General features: G+C 37.5%; 1 protein-coding gene across 12 annotated transcripts in view; it reads right to left on the bottom strand.

Annotated features, from left to right (window-relative positions):
* The window catches only part of fat3a (FAT atypical cadherin 3a), a 523,435-nt gene that overhangs the window by 320,233 nt on the left and 181,432 nt on the right, over positions 1-21,770 (bottom strand). For 8 of the 12 annotated variants that reach the window (XR_012390554.1, XM_017350986.3, XM_073923189.1 and 5 more), the window contains exon 1: positions 10,251-10,386. The exons of 3 other annotated variants lie outside the window; for them this stretch is intronic. The gene's annotated coding sequence lies outside the window, so the exon portion shown is untranslated. Of the gene's footprint in view, positions 1-10,250; positions 10,387-21,770 lie in introns of those variants that run through there. One more of the 12 variants, NM_001077577.3, reaches the window with a different exon arrangement.

Below are 21,770 nucleotides of genomic sequence, written 5' to 3'. Positions count from 1 at the left end.
AAATAACGAACTTGCATGTGTAAAAGACGCAATATGTGAACAGCCCTTAGATAAAAGCCTAAGCCATAGTTAATCCAGTGTGCATGGGTATTCGCCTCGGTGTGCTGGCTCGGAACTTAAAACTAGCGCACACTTTAAGTTGAAGCTGTTTTTTTTTCCTCGCAGAAACGCGGTGTTAAGAAGCCTTTATGATTAATTAATCGTGATGAATTAAAGTGCGGTTAATAGTGAAATCGGTTAATCGTTGCATCTCTAACATGGTGATGGTATTATATTGTCATTCTGGCATTATATAAGGAGTAGCATAAAATGGTCTTAAAATGACAATAGTATCGTTTATCACAATATATTTTGATGCAATACATCGTACAACAAAAAATAGATATTGTCTATTGAGGCCTAAATAGGGGTCCAATACATTTTTCATTTGTTCTCAAACTTAATTGGCCTTATTTTAGTAATTGGATATTTTTGCAAGATTTTTTTTTATTCAGCCCAGAAAAACATTGAAAATAAATAAATGATTATTTACACTCACCGGCCACTTTATTAGGTACACCTGTCCAACTGCTCGTTAACACAAATTTCAAATCAGCCAATAACATGGCAGCAACTCAACGCATTTAGGCATGTAGATATGGACAGAATGATCTGCTGCAGCTCAAACCGAGCATCAGAATGGGGAAGAAAGGTGATTTAAGTGACTTTGAATGTGGAATGGTTGTTGGTACCAGACAGGCTGGTCTGAGTATTTCAGAAACTGCTGATCTACTGGGATTTTCACGCACAACCTTCTCTGGGGTTTACAGAGAATGGCCAGAGGTCGGAGGAGAATGGCCAGACTGGTTCCAGCTGATAGAAAGGCAACAGTACCTTAAATAACCACTCGTTACAACCAAGGTATGCAGAAGAGCATCTCTGAACACACAACACGTCCAACCTCTTAATCTAATAGAGCACCTTTGGGATGTGGTGGAATATGAGATTCACATCATGGGTGTGCAGCTGACAAATCTGCAGCAACCACATGATGCTATCATGTCAATATGGACCAAAATCTCAGAGGAATATTTCCAGTACCTTGTTGAATCTATCCCACGAAGGATTAAGGCAGTTCTGAATGCAAAAGGGGGTGCAACTCGGTACTAGTAAGGTGTACCTAATAAAGTGGCCGGTGAGTGTATATATTATGTATTACTAAAAGTACTACTTTATAAGGGCCCTTCAAAAGAAATGCCAAGTAATATACCAAATCAAACACAAAATATTTAGAAAAGAAATAGCAAAACTAAAATAGTTTGGTGTTCTGATGTTTTAAGATGTCATAGTGTTCGACAAGAGAGTTCAAGATGGTGTAAAAACAGTAAAATGTCAGGGCTACATCAGTATGTGTTTACTGAAATGGGTTTCCAAACATGATAAAACATTAATCCTTTGATAACGTGATTTCTAAACTGCCACAATATATCTACAAACTAACGTGATAAAATGCTGGCTGCTACAGTCCTGTTCATCGGTTTCTGACCAACACTCACAAACTGTTGCAAAACATGCTAGAAATGTAATACTTTTGCAAAAAATGCTGCCGCAGGCACATATTTTTCATGATCCTGGCTTGCAATAATGTGTTTTATTTACAAGAACTGTTTAGTTAGATCGTGTTCATCTCATTGTGTGTGCAGTTCAGAAGTGTATTCTTAGCCTAAAAATCACATGCTCAGATTTCAACCACCAGTCGACCATACTGGACCAAACCCTGCATCTCGCTCGCTCCCTCTCTTTCGGTCTACCGCGCTGGATCAAACCCAATGTACTTATTTTGACTCACTCAAAAAGACTCTCGCTCTCTTTCCCAAGAAAGCAAACAGCACATAGACTGGAGCCCACTGAACGCTGTCGATTGCGCAGTCTCAGCGCTCATTAAAGAGACGCTCCCTTGAGCAGTTCTTCTTGACTTGAAGCTTTATTACCTGACTAATTACAACACTGTTAATTAGCTGCTATGATCATTGAGGAACGCAAATGAAAGACAAAAGACAGGCAGGGAGGAACAGACCTGCGACGTTTGTCCAAACAAGCTACTTGAGTGTTTTATACGCTCACACACAAAGGCTTGGTCTCAGGGTGTGTTCACTATTGGCAGATTTGCTTCAATCTCAGGCAACTCTGGTCTGTTAGTGCTGTTGATTTGAATGAATGTGAACACAGCCATCCAAATCTTGTAGCATACCAAACAAACAGAGGCCTGTGGAAAGATGGGACTTGGACCTGATTCCAAACAAACAAACACAGGATTATAAGTGCCCAGGGCTACACTTTTGAGAACTGAGAAATATGTACCCTGATCTAAATATGGCTGCATTTTGTGTGTACAAAAAATGCTATGGGGTGGTAGTGTTGTCATGATACTGAAATTACGATACCAATTGACACTAAAATTTTGAAAATGTGCTCTTCGCCGCTGTCTAACCCTAGAGTGTAAACACAGATACAGACACTGGAGCATTTTCAAGCCACAAGATCAGCTGGTCTGTCTATGAGCTGACGCTGATGAATCGACTGATCTTCACGGCTTTAAACCTCTCCGGTGTATTATGTGCATACTAAAGCTGCGGTCACACTGCACTTTTCTCCCCATAGACTTCCATTCATACGCACATGATTGCTTATGAATGCGAAGTTCGCTGCATTGCAAAGTTCAAGCTTGGTGAACTTTGACCAGCGAAATTGCATCACATGACTGCGAGACCAATCGAAGATCAAAACATGACCTCTCTGGAGATAAATTTAAAATATGGACCAATCGCTCGCTTTTCTTTATGTCTAATCATCTCGTTTATTCGCACCCCTTTCTGCAGCACCATATGACAAAATTTGACAAGCTCAAACTCTAACGTGATCGTGACATTACCAAACAAACCTGAAGCCTGAAGGACTGTGTTTAACTAGGGTTAAAACTATACCGTGCAGAGCTGCGGCCATCCAGGAACTGGATTTGACACCTGTGATACAGTTGTTTCATATAAATTCAATTAATATTTTATATAGACAGCTGGAGTCAGAATTATTAGCCCCCTTTGAACTTTTTTTTTTTTCCCAAATGATGTTAAACAAAGCAAGGAAATTTTTATAGCATGTCTGATAATATTTTTTCTTCTGGAGAAAGTCTTATTTGTTTTATTTCGGCTAGATTAAAAGCAGTTTTTTATTTTTTTTAAACACTATTTTAAAGGTTAAAATCATTAGCCCCTTTAAGCAAATTTTTTTTTCGATAGTCTACAGAACAAACCATCGTTATACAATAACTTGCCTAATTACCCTAACCTGCTTAGTTAACCTAATTAATCTAGTTAAGCCTTTAAATGTGACTTTAAGTTGAATACTAGTGTCTTGAAAAATATCTAGCAAAATATTATTTACTGCCATCATGGCAAAGGTAAAGTAAATCAGTTAAACTATTAAACTATTATGTTTAGAAATGTGTTGAAAAAAATCTCTCCGTTAAACAGAAATTGGAAAAAAAAATAATTCAGGGGGCAAATAAATCCGACTTCAACTGTATATTAACCACCATCAACAACCATTAGTAAAGGTCTATTTATATATATATATATATATATATATATATATATATATATATATATATATATATATATATATATATATATATATATATATATATATATATATATATATATATATATATATTTATATCTATATATCTATATATCTATATATATTTAACAGCTCGCAACTTCATCTGGCACTTTCACTGATACATTTACATGGACACCCATACTCAGATTTTAATATTATTAAGATAATACTCTTATTAAGAGTAAACAGTAACAATTACTTGCCAACAGTAAACAATTTTAATTACCATAAAGGACCCGCGAGTCAAGAAATGCACAGGTTTTTCTTTCCATTCGCCACACGGTATCAAATTCCATTAAAACAAAAGTCAAAAGTTAAAAATGAAACATTCGAGATTAGATGAAATTCTGGAGGAAACGCTGGAGAGCCTGGTGATGTAACATTAATTGATTTATACTGAAACTTGTAAAACTTGAACTTGAAAAGTGCTTCCTTGGTCTTATCTATATTTATTTGCATGTTGAACAATAGGAAAAAACTGCAACTGCGTTAATTGCGTTAATTTAACATGTTAAATATTTCAAATAAATCGCATGCATTAACGCACTCATTTTATATGTATATTATATATAAATAAAATGCAAAATGTAAAGATTGCAACTTTCTTACAATCCTGTCATTTATGTTTCTGTCTGGATCCCTATAAAGTTGTGTAATGTTGCGCTCATATAAATCATGAAAGCATATTAACATTACATTTGTTAATATACACAATGTAATTTATGACACCACTATGTACAAAAGGGCATGACCATACAACATATATTCTCATATTGCACAGCCCTATGGGGTATATGCATAGCCAGTGTTTCTTCCCATACCGATAAACTTCCAGCAAATGTCTGAACGTTATCACTGTACCATGCTTATATTTAAGAAAACAAACAAACTAACAATGTCAACGTTTAAATTAAAATGTGCTTTTAAAAGTTAAAAATGGTAGGTTACTGTTCTTAAAAAGTAAAAAGAAAAGTGCTGTACTTAAATGTAAAGTATTAACATATAGTAGTCTATTCATCAACACCTGGAAATGTTGCCTGGACCTCATAAACATAGGCTATACGTCATCATATTCATATACAAATCATTTTTGACCAATTTTGAAATATATGTAGCATGTACATATGACATATTTGATTCCTCAGCGTACCACTAGAAGGAAGGCTGCGTAGCACAGTTTGAGAACCGCTGATCTATACCATATATTAATCCAACAGTGCTCTTTACAGTTCCATTTACAGATAGTACATAATTATAGTTGCTTAGTAAGGAATTAAAAGGCATTACAATTAAGGGTGTCACGTTTTTAATTTTAAATCGAAATCGATCGAAATTTATGCTCAATTTCGATTATCAAATCAAAAAATAGAATTGTCGATGCTGCCACGCCCCCAATGTCACGTCAGCTTGGCTTGCCAAGCAGGAAAAACAGGCTTGTTAAAGTGCTTGTTAAACTGTGCAGACGCTGGAGACCCGTCGACAGGGCTTAAACTTTCAGGGCTCGACAATAAGGACTGCCCGATGGCCCGGGGCCAGCGTGCGAGACGCTCGGGCCAGTGTACAGTGCTGCCTTGTTGCGTGCCAGATCGAGCCAGAGCTGCATGCTGCGACTGTCTGTCAATTGTGTGCAAATACAATCTTACGGTGCTTTCACACATAGACGTTTGTTTCGGAATCTGTCTCGTTTCCCCCGTTAGCGCGGTTTGTTTGGCATATATCCAGCAGTTGCGATCGCATCCGCGCCAAATCAACCAGTCCGAGATCACCTGAATGAGACGGTCTCTGCCCTATTAAGCGGAACGATTGTAGTGAGAAAACAAAACAATGCAACAAACTAACGACCCAGGCATAATAGCCATATATACGGCTATATGAAGAGAGAATGATGAGCAGGGCGAGATGTCATTCTTACTGGTAAATGCGAAAGTGAAAGCATGCTGAAATATTACAGAGAGCTGTTTATCCAGCCTGTTCTCGGTTTATCCGTTAGGAAAATTGACCGAAGTTACTATTTGATCATTTTTTTCATGTTTTAATCTTACAATATGTTGTGTTAGGCCAGTTGTTTTGTTCTTTCATTCGAGCTGTCAGTGCGGAAATGATCAACATTTATCTGCTTCGCGATCTGATGCAGTCTCGGTTCATCTGCTATATATAACATATGTCTCTCTATAATTTAAGCCTGAATTGCAGAATTCTAGCCAACGTTTCTTTAATAAAAAGTTTCTTTAAGTTTCTTTAACTTGTGGTGGATGAGGAGATTCCCCCCATTGTGTGTAAAGCGCTTTGAGTGCCCAGAAAAGTGCTATATAAATGTAAGGAATTATTATTATTATTATTATTAATAGATTGATTAATTCAATAGATAGATTTTGGTAATTATGTGTGTAACTTACCTTTATTCATTTACTGTATGATTTGTTTATGGGTAAAACAAAGACCATGCAGGTCAGGTAGTTTAAACGGTAGGCTACAAATAATTAATTCGTTATTAATTAATTATTCATAATCGAAAATCGAATCGAATTGTGACTTAAGAATCGAAAATGTAATCGAATCGAGGATTTGGAGGATCGTGACACCCTTAATTACAATGCATTCCCTCAATAGCCACTCACATTGTTTTGAAACACAGCCCCACAGCCCCTCAGTATCTGGCTGCACAACACATTTGTTTATACGTGTGGCCCCTTGTCCCGTTGACGGGGCCCAACCGCACACAGAAAGAAACTTTCAGAAAGAGCCCGCTCCAATTACACCGTCTTTCAATCCTGCGTGAAAAATGACAAACTCAAAGGGCAAGACAAAACAAATTAAAGCTGAAACAAGGACGAAACCTAGGAGAGAGGGGGGTCCGCGGGGTGCGGGACGGGATCTGAGGGGTCCCTACAGTTGACACACAGCACTGAAGAGCATTCCAGCGCAAACGGGGAACAAAAGCACACACACACACACAGAGCGCACACAAACAATGGCGAGACGCAACAACGGCACATCAGGACTCCCTGCCCCCTCACACTGCTGGGTTTATGAGAAGCGTCCACTGAGTCCTGGCATTTGGCAAAGACAGATGCTGAGACGCCGCTCACACACACACATATACGCACACACACACTGCGCTGGGAACAGATGGGGGCAGGGTCGCCCCACACAGGGAAACATCCCTCCGTTTCTGAGGGAGAACTTCGCCATTGATCAGCGACATGGAGGTCATTTTACCCGCATACACACACACACACACACACACACACACACACACACCAGACAGACTGATGACCACATGAAGGACAAACAGAACTGAACAGGTGGACCAGTAAAAAAAAAAATGTTTTCAAGAAAACATATCATGTATCCGAATAGACAGCTGTTTGGAACGTTGACAAAAGTGTGTGTTTGCGAGTCTGAGTGTGTGCGCTACTGCCGCTCTCACTCGAGTTTCCAGATGCACTTTGAGCATAATTTTAATATGTGTTTTCCGCTGTGGTTTGATGTTTTATAGTTTGTGCATTAGCAGGGCATAAACGCATCACTTTGCTGCGTCGTCCAGTGATGATTCAGTTGTGAGTGGAGTGTAATGCATTAACTTTCAGTTGAGTCAAAGTTACTAGTGCTAGACTGACGTACTGTACTGGGACGATAGCCGTTTTCAAGGTATACAGCGGTTTGCAAACCTCAAGGCTTCAAAATCGCCAACATTTCCTGCTATGCCGTTCCTAAGGTATATGTAAGATTTTTTTATTTAGGTTTTTTTTTAGGACAACAGTTTTTCCAGCACAAAAGATGTCCAAAGATGCCTTCATTAGTTTCAAAAACACTGATTTCTTTATAATTAAAGACAGCAGAAGTCAGTGATTCATTTGAATTGTTTAGCCTGACATGTTTACTGCTCCAAAATATTTTAAATGTTTATCAAAATAAGATATACTGTGTTCAAAGGAGAAAAATGTATTGTTTTTTATCCAGACGTTTAAAAAGGAGATATTTCAGAGCAGTAATTACAATACCATGAAATCGTGATGTTTCATTCAAGGTTATCATATCATCAGAATCGTTTGCCTATGCCTACGTTCTGAGGTCTTCAAAAATAAAACGCTTTTGCTTTCCTGAGAATGAACTGTGATCATTGATTAATTCAAGATTAGGTCTATCACCAAAAACCAAAGCTTCATAAAATACATACAAATTGTTTTATAAAGTCATGTATTAGCTAGTCTCTAGTGGATTTGTGAAAACAGAAACTGCAAGAATACACAGCCACTGACGTATATTTCCCGGTTCTCAAATATGTAGCCCTGGGAATGTATTTCCAATGAGTATGTCATAAAACACATAGAAAATACTTTAGGCAGTTTGGAGAAACAGACCGAGTTTTGCTTTAACATTCAGAGTAAAACTCACTCTGATAAACTGATATTTGGTTATTCAACTATATGAAACTGTGAATTTCTGTGAAATATATGCTCCATATGTTTGAGGATCATGTTAACTATTATTATTTTCATTATATTATCGTTTTTATATTGATTAATGTGTGTTCTAGGTATCAATTTAGCTATTTATGGGTTGAATATTTATTCATTCATTCATTTTCCTTTGGCTTAGTCTCTATTTCAGAGGTCACCACAGCGAAATGAACCACCAACTATTCCAGCATTTGTTTTATGCAGCGGATGCCCTTCCAGCTGTAACCCAGTACTGGGAGGGAAACGGGAGCACCATGGAGAAAACCCACGCAAACACGGGGAGAACATGCAAACGCCACACAGAAATGCCAACTGACCCAGCTGAGGCTCGAACCAGTGACCTTCTTGCTGCGAGGCGACTTGGTTGAATATATCTAGCTCATTTTTTTAAGTGCTCAGAGGGAATCCTAACAAATTGAATAATCATCCTTAGATTTCCAAATATAAATGTATGTGGGGGAAAAAAAAAACACTGGACCAAATGACTCAACTCATTCACTTACATTGTATGGACATTGAAACATTCTTCAAAATATCTCCTTTAAAGAAGGTTTACTGCTGTTAATAACAAATTCCACAAAATGCTTATGGTTCATTCTAAAATTAAAATCCTATGATTTGGTTCCAACAGGCTCTCTGTGGAACACAAATCAAGATATTTTGAAGGACATTGGAAAACAATCAGCTCTGGACCCCATTGACTTTCATTGCATGGATGAAAGTCAATGGGGTCATTTTTTAAAAAACTCTTCCAAAAAAAAAAAAAAAAAAAAAAACATGCATAGAAATAACTAGGATAATCCCTGAGAACATCAGCAATCAAACAACTGTGGACCCCGCTGATTTTCATTGCATGTGAAACATTTTCATCTCTTTAAAAGAAAGCAGATGGTTTCTAATAATGAATGATTCAAAATGCTTATATGCATAATTATATCACTTGATTCCAACAGGAACATAAGTTAAGATATTTTAACGGATGCTGGAACCCAAACAACGCTGGACCCTTACTGGCTGTCATTGTACAGATGTTTTCAAAACAGCATCTTTTCTTTGATTCTGAAGAATCAAAAGAGACGAGGATGAAAAGATGCTACTCTAAGGTGGAAAACACCTTAAAGTCTAATAATAGATCACACAGAATATTCCCACAAAACAAATTATGAATCAAAGAAAACCCCAGGCTGGCTCTGTTCCAAAACTCAAGCCAAGGCTGCAAGCAGCGCAAAAGCACATCGAAACTGATCTAATTCTGGCAATGTGGCAAAGTGACAGTTAGAGCAAAAGCAACTGAAGTACTTCCAAAATCCCCAATCAAACACGGTTGATACCGACAACCAATTGGATTAAGTGCTTATGAATGCGTGCATACGTTTATATATGGAAGCATGCATGCATGTGTCTAGATGACCCTACATCACTCAATATTCGCCCAATGCAGGGCAGTGTCGCATTTCAGAGTGTGTGTGTGTGTGTATGTGTGTCTCCCATTGATGTGCGGAGCACGCCAACATCATCCGAGCGCAGAGCGGTGTGAAGCCAATCTTATGAGGATAGAGAGGAAAAAAGTGAATTCAGCACATTAATACGTGAAGCACACACACACACATACTCACGATCTACCTCTCTCTCTCTCTCGTGCAGGATCAGTGTGTATGTGCTCCATGGGTTTTAATTAAAAGATGCGCTGGGGCCCTTGAGAATTGACACACACACATATGCACATGCACATCGGGGGCCGCCTGTAAATTGCAGCCCTCTCTCTTGATGCTCGGGACCCGGTGAGCTTCCCACCTTGTCATTGCACCACGCATGCATTAACATCCACCACACCTCCAACAACTTTCTCTGCCCTCTGCGTGACCACAAGTCCCATAAGCGCACAATTCACACTTAAATCTGCCAAATGCACTGCTCATCTGACGAAAAGATCAATGCACAGGCGCGATTTACCTTTGAGACGCGCTGAAAGGAGGTCTCGAACCCCGAGCGCGCTACACAGGCAACGCAAATGCCTTTATACTGCGGAATAAACCTGCTTCAGTTCATGCCCCCCTCCTTCATCCAGCTCGCTGCCCATCCAACTTTCACTCTTCAAAATCGCACTGCATCTGACTTGATCTCTCCTACCTTTTCCTCGGGAGTGATAAATCCGCTCGGTGAGTGACAGGCGTCCACGCGCTACTTTGGCGTATCCATAAGAAGTTCCGTATCTAAGAGCGCATCGGTAGTGCGACCGTCTCGCCGAAGCTCCTGCAACAGCAATGTGCTCCGCGAGCTCTTGCACACAAACACACACACACTTACATACACCCTCTTTCTCGGCGTGGGACCGGGGAAGCGCGCGCACGGAAGGGGGGAAGAGCAAGCGACTCCTGCGGGTGCGAGCATAGCGCAGCCTACCGGACGAGCACACAAACACTAATGCACGCTCACACACACACACACACACACGCGCATCTACATTACACTAACAGACACACACACATACACACTATCATAAGTGGCTAAGCCATCCAGTACTTTAAAAAAATTATTAAATGTGCATTATAAAATTCGTTATTTAAATATATAACAGCCTGCATTATTTTAAATGAATAGCATTGTTAATTTTGTAAACTAGTGATATTAGTTTTGCATTATATATCAGGTCCGTAGCCGGCCTTCTGGACAGGGTCTTTTTTTCTCAAAAAGTGGAGCGTTTTGTAGTTATTCGCCTCATTTTCTATTGCCTTCATCTTCAGCACACTTTCATAGGATTTTAGCTAAAATAGTGTTCAAGTCGATTTTAATATGGGCCGCTTTTGGTGCTTCACACCTTTTTATTGGTCATTTTTTGTTTCAAGAACAAGGTCCAGGATTTAGAATAAAAGTTACTTGTAAAATGTTTTCTCAACAATACAGTAACGAAAGAAGACATCTCTTACATGAGATTGTTTGTTTTCTTGCACAGCTGGATGTTGTACTTGTGAAAAACTTTTGGTAGCATTGGACAAATCTAATTATCTATATCCAGAGGATTTTGTTTGGTCTTAAAGCTTTTTGTGATGGGTTATTTTCACCATGATGGCAGTCAAAACAGGACAAATGAATTTATGTATGGGACAAATTCTGCACCTTTGTCAGTGAGGGGTGGGTCTTCCAAACCACCTGAATAGCTAAATTAAAGTCAGAATTTAGTTTTTTTTTTCTCTTTTAAATATTTCCCAAATAATTTTTAACAGAGCAAAGAACTTTTTACAATATCTCTGATAATATTTTTTTATTCTGGAGAAAGTCTTATTTGTTTTATTTCGGCAAGAATAAATACAGTTTTAATTTTATAAAAACCATCTTAAGGTCAAAATTATGAGCCCCTTTAAGCTTTATTGTTTTCAATAGTCTACAGAACAAACCATCGCTATACAATATCTTGCCTAATTAACCTAATATGCCTAGTTAATCGATGTTAAGCCTTTAAATGTCACTTTAAGCTCTATAGAAGTGTCTTGAAAAATATCTAGTCAAATATTATTTACTGTCATCATGGCAAAGATAAAATAAATCAGTTATTAGAAATGAGTTATTAAAACTATTATGTTTAGGAATGTGTTAAAAAAACTTCTCTCTGTTAAACAGAAATTGGGGGAAAAATAAACAGGCGGGGATAATAATTGTTATAAATCTGAAAATATTATGTTTATTAAATTAGGTTTACACAAATACAAGTCAATTTGAATAAATTCTAAATGTCTGGAACCATTTTATTTCAATAAATACAATAAAGATTTAAAATGCAAGCATATATTATTGAAATTATATTATTTGCATGTATTTTGCTGTGTGTGATTTTGCTTTGTTACATTAAATTTGCCTAATTATTTGTCAAGCCAGATATTGCTACTGTTCCAACTTTCCTTTAACATCAAAATACTGGGGCGATGGGTAGCTTTTTTCTAGGAATGTCTCCTAATGTACAATTTTTGGGTAACATCTCCACTATCTTGACCCAATTGATCCTGAACCTTGCCTTTTCCTACTGAATGATGATTTTTTCAATAACTCTATACCTTAAATAAAAAAGGAACCTTTTTCTCAGGATTATTAACTGCAAAGAAAACAATCACCAGTTCCTGGTTCTCTTCAAGTCTCCTGTCAATTCAGCAATGGTTCCACTATTTTATAGACGTTGTTCGAGTAGAGCAATCCACTGCCTTAATTAACAGAGCAAAGATTTCAGCAATTCTTCATTAGAACCAAATACATGATCATTTGATCTCCATTATTCAAACTTAAGTGATTGAATATAATAATGTAGGAAAAGCGATTAAGATCTCCTTTAAGATAATTATTTTTGTTCTGTTTGATCTGTTTTACAATAATTTTATTAGACACTTTTTTTTTATTTATGTACTTTTCTGACATTATGTATATAGTTTTTTCCATTTATACTTATATAATATTCTATATGCATATACACTCAACGGCCACTTTATTAGGTTACACCTTAAAAGTACCGGGTTGGACTCCCTTTTGCTTTCAGAACTGCCTCAATTCTTTGTGGCATAGATTCAACAATGTACTGGAAATATTGCTCAGAGATTTTGGTCTATATTGACACGATAGCATCACGCAGTTACTGCAGATTTTTCGGCTGCACATCCATGATGTGAATCTCCCGTTCCACCACATCCCAAAGGTGCTCTATTGGATTGAGCTCTGGTGACTGTGGAGGCCATTTGTGTTTAGTGAACACATTGTCATGTTCAAGAAACCAGTCTGAGAAGATTTGTGCTTTATGACATGGAGCATTATCCTGCTGGATGTGGCCATCAGAAGATGGGTACACTGTGGTCATAAAGGGAACATGGTCAGCAACAATACTCAGGTAGGCTGTGGCGTTGACACGATGCTCAGTTGTTACTATTGGGCCCGAAGTGTGCCAAGAAAATATCCCCCACACCATTACACCATCACCACTAGCCTGAACTGTTGATGCAAGGCAGGATGGATCTTGCTTTCATATTGTTGATGCCAAATTCTGACCCTACCATCTGAATGTTGCAGCAGAAATCAGACCATGCAACGTTTTTCCAATCTTCTACTGTCCAATTTTGGTGAGCCTGTATGAATAGTAGCCTTAGTTTACTGTTCTTAGCTGTCAGGAGCAGCAGGTGGTGTGTTCTTCTGCTGCTGTAGTAGCCCATCCGCCTCAAGGTTGGACGTGATGTGTGTTCAAAGATGCTCTTCTGCATGTCTCAGTTGTAACAAGTTTTTATTTGAGTTGCTGTTGCCTTTCTATCAGCTGGAACCAGTCTGGCCATTCTCATCTGACCTCTAGCATCAACAAGACATTTTTCCATTTTGATGCTTAGTTTGAACTGCAGCAGATCGTCTTGACCGAGTTGCTGCCATGTGATTGGCAGATTAGAAATGTGCGTTAACGAGCAGTTGAACAGGTGTACCTAATATAGTGGCCTGTGAATATATATATATATATATATATATATATATATATATATATATATATATATATATATATATATAGTAAGCTCACATTTACCTGTGACTTTCTACCTTACTTTCTACCTGTCTGTTTTGTTCAGATTGAAACTTCTAGTTCATTACTAAAATGCAGTAGTATTGTCCTGCATGGTCTAGCAGTATATATGGGTCATTTCTGTGTAAATGTGTGTCAGTGCTGATGATGGCGGCTCAGGGCTCTTTTAGAAACGCACTGCCGTGTAATTAACGCAGGCATGATATGATGCACAAATCGATTTCTATTGTGCACCCCTGACTGCATCAGGACAGGAGAAGTGATTTTGTGTCCCACCGGAGTGTCATTCTTCATGCAGAGACACATCACACACTCACACACAGACACTCACACACACGGCAGCAGTGGGTGAGGGTCACGTCTGCTGTCTTTACAAAGACCTCATGACAGACGTTGAAATAGACTTTATTGTGTGCACCTCTTAAAGGCTCTCCCAGCACCATAAAGGGATTAAATAATATCTTAATTAAAATCTAACAATGGCTAGTGGTGTGGGTGTAAGGCTTAGGGTGTACTTATTATTATCAGGCTCATTTAAAAGCAATGTAAGCTACTATAACACATTGAAATACATTTGCTTTGTGTACTTGTGTTGTTGGACACATGCAGGCTTGATTGTGATGATTGAAAATACAGTAAATAGAGTAATAATGTAAAATACTATGCATTCATTAATTTTCCTTCGTTTTTTTCCCTTATTTATCAGGGGTTGCCACAGCGGAATGAACCGCCAACTATTCGAGTTTGTTTTACGCAGCAGATGCCCTTCCAGCTGCAACCCAGTACTGGGAAACACCCATGCACTCACATTCACACACTCATTCATACATTACAAGCAATTTAGTTCATTCAGTTTACCTATAGAGCATGTCTGGACTTGTAGCGGAAACCAGAGCACCTGAAGGTACCCCACACCAACACGGGGAGAACATGCAAACTTCACACAGAAATGACAACTGACTCAAATAACGACTTTTTTTTGTTTTGTTTATGCAAAGGTGAATTACTGTATCAGTGAAATTACTACAGTTTTCATTGTGAAATGACCCTTCAGAAATCCTATGCTGAATTCTTTTTCATTTTTTAATAAACAATAAAAATAATATAAATGTTACTATTATCATTGTTGAATACAGCTGTACTTACATTTGTGGAAACCAATGTAAATGTCATAAGGGCATTAAAAAAAAAAAAAAAAAAAAATATATATATATATATATATATATATATATATATATATATATATATATATATATATATATATATATATATATATATATATATAATATATATAATATAATTTATGGGTGTCATGGTGGTGTAGTGGGTAGCACGATCGCCTCACAGCAAGAAGGTCACTGGTTTGAGCCTCGGGTGGAAAGGCCAGTTGGCATTTCTGTGTGGAGTTTGCATGTGGGTTTCCTCCAGGTGTTCCGGTTTCCCCCACAGTTTAAAGGCATGCGCTATAGGTGAACTGGGTAAGCTAAATTGTCCGTAGTGTGTGTGTATGAATGAGTGTGTGTGGATGTTTTCCAGTGATAGGTTGCAGCTTGAAGGGCAAATGCTGCGTAAAACATATACTGGATAAGTTGGCAGTTCATTCCGCTGTGGCAACCCCAGATTAATAAAAAAAGCCAAAAATAAAAAGAAAAATTATAATTTATTTAAAATAAAATAAATAATTTTGATTCAATATCATAAACATAATATAGAAACTTATTATTTTTACTTCAGTGAGTTACAAAAGAATAATTATTAGTCTAACTATAACTAGAAAACTAGAACTAGAAAAAAACTACTTGATATTATAATGATTTTAGATAACATTTTCTATTTTTATCCATATATTTATTAAAATGGGTGGCTTGATGGTGCAGTGGTTAGCGCTGTCGCCTCACAGCATGAAGGTCACTGGTTCGAGCCTCTACTGGGCCAGTTGGCATTTCTGTGTGGAGTTTGCATGTTTTCCCCGTGTTGGCGTGGGTTTCCTCCATGTCCTAAAACATGTGGTATAGTTGAATTGGGTAAGCTAAACTGTCCGTAGTGTATTTGTGTGAAAGAGATTGTGTGGGTGTTTCCCAGTGATGGGTTGCAGCTGGAAGGGCATCCACAGTGTAAACATATGCTGGATAATGTTGATGGTTCGTTTTTGCTATGGCGACCTCTGATTAATAAAAGGACTAAGCCAAAAAGAAAATGAATGAATGAATTTATTTAATATATTCAAGCACTGTTTTTCACTCAAATTAATGTTAAGTGTTATTTTAACTCAATTTACATTACCCTGACCTAAAACATCAAATTTAATCTTGTGCATAAAAAAACTGCAGCTAACCAGGATTTTTTGCAGACATGCTATTATGTTTCTGTAAGGTGTTAGATTAATATCATTATTAGTTTAAAGGGGTAGTTTACTCAAAAAACGAAAAACAACAACTTCGACCTCTTAATCATTTTTTCTTCTATTTCCAAATAAAATAAAAATAATAGTAATTCCTTACATTTATAAAGCACTTTTCTGGGCACTCAAAGCACTTTACATATTTGGGGGAATCTCCTAATTCACCACCAGTGTGCAGCATCCACCTGGATGATGTGATGGTGGCCATATTGCATCAAACCGCACACCACACACCAGCTGATTGCGAAGAGGAGACAGAGTGATGAAGCCAATTATACTATGGGGATGGTTAGGAGGCCATGATGGAAAAAGGCCAGTGAGCAAATTTGGCCAGGATGCCAGGGTTAAACCCCTACTCTTTTTTTTGAAGGACATCCTCGGAACGACCACAGAGAGTCAGGAGATCAGTTTAATTTCTCATCTGAAAGACGGCACTCACTGAGCATTATAGAGTGCCCATCAATATACTGGGACGTTAAGACCGACACAGACCACAGGTTGAGTGCCGCTCTCCTGGTCTCACTAACAAAACTTCCGACAACAATATAGCTTTCGTGGTCTGCCATCCAGGTACAGCCCTGCTTAGCTTCAGTGGACAACCATGCTAGAGTTGCAGAGGAGCTAGCAACCGGCTATATAATATAATATTTTGACTAATGCTGCTGACCAAAAAGTTAAGATGCGAGTTATACACATTAACTTCAATAGTAACAGAAAAAAAACACTAGTCAAAGGCTACTGTCAATGTACAGCACAACATCTCAGTCAAGATTGGATCTGCCCGAGGGAGTGTAAATAATAACAGAAATGTAATTTTTGAGTGAACTATCCCCTATAAAAACAATACAACACAGTGAATAATGCATAGATACAAAAGTGCGCGTGTGCTGGAGTAATCAGGTGTAAAGCAGTGCAGATCGAAAGAGACAGCTTTGCTTTTTTTTACACCTCAGACACCTTCAGATTATTGTATTTGTGTGTGTTTGCTCACGTCTGAAGGACAAAGGCTGTGATAATGTGTGTAGAGGTCAAATCAACTGGCCTACATGATGTTTATTAGCACATGATCTACGTTTCTCCAATGACGGGGATCTATTAAATGGACACGGAGCATCGATCGCAAGCAAACACACAGAGAAAGTTCAAAAGCGTAGGCATCTTTCTGGAGCAACAGAACATACAATAACAATTAATGAATGGATTTATTGCTCACCTAAAGAATATCAATGTGCGCCAACAAAACAAACATTGTAGATTTTGAGTTCATACAGACTTTTGATTGCCTATTAATGCTTTTAATATTCATAATGATGGATTGTAATTGGCCATTAATGTTTTAAATGTTAAATGTTTGTTCATTTATTCATGTTTATTCAGAATGCATCCTGAGCAATATTATAAACATTGCCGGCCAATCAGAATGGATCCTGATGAATGTTTAAAACATTAATGGCCAATTAGAATCCATCGTTATGAATATAAAAAAAAAATAATTGGCAATCAAAATCTTTCCTGATGAATATTAAAAACATTGACAGCCAATCAGAATTCATCCAAATTAAAAACATTTACAGCTAATCAGAATCCATTCTGATGATCACCGAAAACATTGCAAGCCAATCAAAATTCTTCCTGATATTCAGAATTCATTCTAATGAATATTAAAAACATTGCCAGCCAATCAGAATCCATACTAATCATTGCTGAAAACATTGCTGGCAAATCAGAATCCAATGTGATGAGTATTCAGATTCATCCTGATGAATAGCAAAAACATTGCCGGCCAATCAAAATCAATCATGATGATCCCTAAAATCATTTACACCTAATCAGAATCCATCCAGATGATCACTGAAAACATTCCCAGCCAAACACAATTCATCCTGATGGATATTCATTTTAATATTCAGAATTCATTCTAATATTAAAACATTGCCAGCCAGTCAGAATCCATCCTGATCATTACTGAAAACATTGCTGGTGAATCAGAATCCATTGTGATGAATATTCAGAATCCATCCCCATCATTGCTGAAAACATTGCTGGCCAATCAGAATCCATCCAGAGGAACATTAGAAATATTGAGGTTCAATCAAAACCCATCCTAATGAATGTTAAAAACACCAATTGAAAGCCATCTTTAGGAATATAAAAACATTAATGGGCAATCAAAATCCATCCTGATAAATATTAAAAGCATTTCCAGAAAATCTGAATCCATACATCCATATATCCATCCATCCATCCATCCATCCATCCATCCATCCATCCATCCATCCATCTATCATAAAAATATTACCAGCCAATCAGAATCCATTCTTATGAATGTTGATAAAACTGGGGGCTATCTATCATGCTTACTGCTGAAATTATTAATGACCAATAAGAATTCATCCTGATAAATATTGAAAACATTAATGGGCAATAATTACCCATCCTGATGATTGCTGAAAACATTGACAGCCAATAAGAATCCACCCTGATGATTGATGAAAACATTGACAGCCAATAAGAATCCATCCTGATCATTGCTGAAAACATTGGCAGCCAATACTGATGCATCCTGATGATTGCTGTAAACATTGACATCCAATCAGAATCCATCCTGATGATTGCTGAAAACATAGACAGCCAATCAAAAGGGCTAATAAGAACTGATCGTGATGACCACCGAAAATATTAATAACTTATTAGAATCAGTCATGATGAAAGTTTAAAATACTGATGGCCAATCAGAGTCCATCCAAATGATCGCTGAAAACATTGGCAGCCAATCAGAATTCATCCTGATGAATATTAAAAACATTGCCAGCCAATCAAAATTTATCCTGATAACTGCTGAAAATACTGACAGCCAATCAAATGGACTAATTAGAATCAATGGTCCATCAGAGTTTATCCTTGAAAACATTGACGCCCAATCAGATTTCACCCTGATGAATGTTAAAAGTATTGATGGACAATCAGAATCCATCCAGATGGATGTTAAAAAACATTGCCAATCAGAATCCACCATGATGACCACTGAAAACAATTGACAGCCAATCAGATTTCAAACTTGAGTTTTAAAAACACTGGGGTGCGAGAGGTTCTGGGTTTAAATCCTGGACGAGCCCACATTCGTTACGAATTCTAATCTTGTGTGGCTCCACACAGCAAGCCAGACCCGTAACAATAAATAATATTGCATTAAAAATAATTAGAACTCCTCTAAATTAATGAGGAGCCCCGGGTCTCATCTCCCGTTCAAAAGGGAAATTTTTAAATGTTTTAAATTTATTTGACGTTTAAACTTCAAAAGGAGATGATAAAAACTTGTGGAGGTAAATGCCAAAATAACAAACAAGACTCAACAATTAACTAAGTTTTAAACCCTCTTACCTAAACATGAAATTAAACAAATAAAATAACATTCACTTACCTCCTTCCCACAAAACATGAGAAAACTTAATGAAACAAAAAGGCACCCTCCTCAGCACACGTGTCTCTATAAAAGTCAACACTCAGCGCTCACTTTCAACAATATCGGCGAAAAAATACAACACAGTTTTTACTTAACAAAACAAACACAAGCCGGGAGAGAGGAGACTCTCCGAACGATGTTCCAGTCCGGTTTAAATTGTCTTCACAAAAAAAGCTGGTCTCCACGTAGTGATGAAACCTATCGGAGACAGAGGGAAAAGAACCACAAGCATATGCAATACAAAAACAAACAAAAAACTCACTACTTAAGATATTTATTTATATATTTATATATGTATACTTTATAATATTTTTTATTAATTAAGGTAATAAGTAACAATGGCCAATCAGAACCCATCTAATAAAGGGCTAATAAAATTCGACGGTGATGACTGCTGAAAATATTAATGACCAATCAGAATCAGTTCTCATGAATGTAAAAAAAACTGATGACCAATTAGTGTAGAGTCCGTCCTGATGACTCCTAAAAATATGAATGACCAATCAGAATCAATCCAGGTGCACTATGAATCTTAATCGATCCTAATGAATGTTAAAAAACCCTGGCAGCCAATGAAAATCCGCCCTGATGAGCATGACTCTTATTAGCACATGATCTACGAATCCCCACTGACAGGCATCTATTTAATAGACACAGAGCATCGATTTCATGCAAAGAAAGTTCAAAAGGCGTAGATATCTATCTGGAGCAAAAGAAACAACAATCATTTCAGTGAAGTGCACTTTTTTTTTCCTGATGCCAACCAGCCGTATTGTTTTCCAGGCTGTTTTATGTTTGTTATTGATTTTTTCTTTTTTTGTATTGCCGTTTATGAAGGCTGCTGTTTTTCTGATTAAGACATCTGTCTCACGCGGCACACACACACACCGTCAAAGGCGCTGATGGAGTCCCGATGTTAACACAGCTTTGGTTCAGTCGATCTGCGTTTGACTGACTGCCAATCCATAGTGTACATACAGGCCTCAGAGACAGCAACTACTGAAGTTCAGCTGCTGACCCCAACAATCAGACCACAATTACATTAGCGGTGAGGACGCCGAGCAGACAGGCGTGCTGGCGAAAGGTGTAATGTTTAGAGTTTGCTGAGTGAACCTTGTTTCCGCTGGTTTTGTTTGGTTTTAGTGGTTCACGTAGAGGATGTGAGGGTTGAGGTTTGGACTGTGGTTACAGGTTTGTATGTATATGTATTGCTAACCCATGTTCTCCCAGTTTCATCTGGTTTCCCCCACAGTTCAAAGATATGCGCTATAGGTGAATTGGTTTAACTGAATTGGCTATAGTGTGTGCACTGAAAAAAATTATTCAGAAATGATTCCTTGGATTTACTCAATTATTTTCATGTTAAGTGGCTGTAAACAATTTGTTATTTGGGCTAAATTTAAACAAACAAATTAAGTTGAATTTTATTTAATTAAATTTGTTTGTTTAAATTCAACACAAATAAATTATTTGCAACAGTTTTGCAAACATAATTTTTTTCAGTGTGTGTATGTGTGTGAACAGTTATGTTTCCATCCAAATATGCAAATTGTATCTGCAACACTGGAATGACGCATAAAAGACATGCGAATAAAGCAGCGATTCTATCCATAGAATCACAGAGAACAAAATCGCAACTTCCTGATTAACTTGCGCCAAATATCAACAGTAAAAACTGAATTTGCTGCGGTAAGAGAAGCCGCGTGAATCTTTTCTTTATTTAATAAATTAATTGTGCCTCAAAGACAAACACTGACACGCAAAGAAAGACATGGTGGCGTTTGCAGTGGCGGTTCTAGACCAGAGTGACTGGGGGGGTCAGGCAGGGGCCACTTGTACTTTTAGTGGCACTCTTTAACATACAACACGAACTACTTCAACAATTATTCTGTCATTTTTTCATGCATCACTCTGCAGTCTTCATGAAACAAGCTAATTAAATAACTTAAATTCAAAATAAATGTCTTTGTTAATTTTTTTGACAAGTAACTTTGTATTGTAGGATAACCAGCCTGATCTCACAAGTAAACATAAGTAATGTACATTTTGTCAGTTTAGTGGCTAATTCGTACAAATTCGTATGAGTTCAGTCGTACGAAAATGTACAATTTTAAAAAGGAGGCGTGGCACCCAAACCCTACCCCTAACCGAAACCGTCATTGGGTGATGAGCAAATTATACTAAATTGTACGAATTAGATTATACGAATTCATACGAATATAGCCACTAAATCAAAAAGTTATGTAA

This window comes from Danio rerio, chromosome 15 (assembly GCF_049306965.1).
Source record: "Danio rerio strain Tuebingen ecotype United States chromosome 15, GRCz12tu, whole genome shotgun sequence".
NCBI classification, from domain to species: domain Eukaryota; kingdom Metazoa; phylum Chordata; class Actinopteri; order Cypriniformes; family Danionidae; genus Danio; species Danio rerio.
The sequence above is the reverse complement of the archived record's forward strand: the minus strand, read 5'-3'. Positions and strand labels throughout refer to the sequence as shown.